The sequence below is a fragment of the Eschrichtius robustus genome, unplaced genomic scaffold (genome assembly GCF_028021215.1).
Source record: "Eschrichtius robustus isolate mEscRob2 unplaced genomic scaffold, mEscRob2.pri scaffold_333, whole genome shotgun sequence".
NCBI lineage: Eukaryota > Metazoa > Chordata > Mammalia > Artiodactyla > Eschrichtiidae > Eschrichtius > Eschrichtius robustus.
Genome location: NW_027175292.1, coordinates 510,001 through 511,602, shown reverse-complemented (window position 1 = coordinate 511,602; position 1,602 = coordinate 510,001).

Sequence of the window (1,602 nt, the reverse complement as noted above, 5' to 3'; positions counted from 1 at the left end):
TCTCACCCTGCCCCGCCCCCTCCTCCACCGCGAGTCCCCGCCGGGGGGTGGGGACCGGCCCGAGCCTTACTGGGTGGCCCGGATAGGGCGGCCTGGGCCCGGGCGCGGTCCCTCGTGGGGCCCGCTCGTCGGAGGCGGCCGAGTGGGATATTTCTTTTTCTCTAACCAAGTCCTCGCCCGGAGACTCGGAGGGACCGGTACCTGCCCGCGCGGGCGAACTGGGGAGGGCGACCCCGGCCCGCTCGCTGCCTCTCCCACGTTTTCCCGCCCCTCCCGCCCCGCCCCGCCCCGCCCCGCCCCGCCCCCACTTTGCCACCACGCTCCTCGGGTCGACCAGATGGCCCCGAGAGCTCCGGGACTGGTGTGGATGGGGAAGTGTTGGGGACAGGTGGCGGGACCGAGGTCCCGGGGACCACCCCTGCGATTCGTGGATGGGCCCCGCTGCCGGGCGTCGTGATTTTTTTCGCCCGAAATGGGCCTTTTTTGCCACCAGGTAGGTGCTGACACGGTCTTCCTTGGCGTCTGTCGCTGAGGACTTGGGGACTCCGGACGCATGCAGGGCTCTGGGCTTGGGACTGCCGCCTGGCACCCGAACCGGCCCTTGCCGCTTGAGCCGCCCGCCTGGGCCTGCGCGCCGGCTCTCGTGTGTGCGCCCGGCTGACCCGGCCCGCGGTGCCGCCTCCGGTCTCTGGCTCACCCGAGGGCGGCGGGGCGAGGTGGCGCGTGGGTCTTCCACCCCGTGTGACTCCCACCCCCCGCCGCAGGCACCCGGTGGTGGCTGAGACGGCCCCACCCCGCAGGCTCCGTGCCACGTGTCAGGCGTTCTCCTGGCGGGGTCGTCGGCCAGTGTTGCCTGAGAGAAAGAAAAGGAGGTGGTAGGGGGGGGGCTGGGGCTGCGGCTGCCGGTGAGGCTGAAGCAGGCTCCTCGGATGATGGTCCTCACCGTGCCCCTCCCCTTCGGGGCTTTCTGGCCCCTGGCTCGCTGGATTGACTGATCGATGTGGTGATGTCGCGCTCTCCTGGGCCGGACCTAAGTCGCGCTAGACGAGGGACGGACGTTCCTGGCGAACGGGACCGCTCTTCTCGTTCTGTCCGCGGGCCCCTCGCCTCTCTTTTCACACCCTCCCGGCCTGTCGAGGGGTGTGGGGGAAGGCAGGGGTGGTGGTCTCCGGCCCTGACCCTCGGTCTCCCGCCCCCTGCCTCATGGCGCGGGCGGGTCCGTGGTCCTCGGACGCAGCAGACACTCTCGCTTCGCCTCCTTGGCGTGTGCCTCGCGAGCGGTCCTCCCCGCGTCGTTGGGGGGGGCCGTCCCGCCGCTGCGCTGCGCGCCCCTGCTGGCGCGTGAGCGTGCCTTGCTTGGCCGTCGGTGGTGCCCCTGGAGCGCTCCAGGTTGTCCCTCAGGTGCCCGAGGCCGAGCGGTGGTGTCGTTCCCTTTTCCCAGCGTGCTCCTCGGGTCCCCACCGCGGTGGTGTGTCCCCTGAGTGGCTCTCTTGGGGGGGGGGTCGAGACGGTAAGGGAGGCGTGCCTCTGTTTCCCCCCCTCGGTGGGGGGCCGGGTGCCGCCTCGTCGCGGTCGTCCCCCAACGGCTGTGCTGTTGGGGGG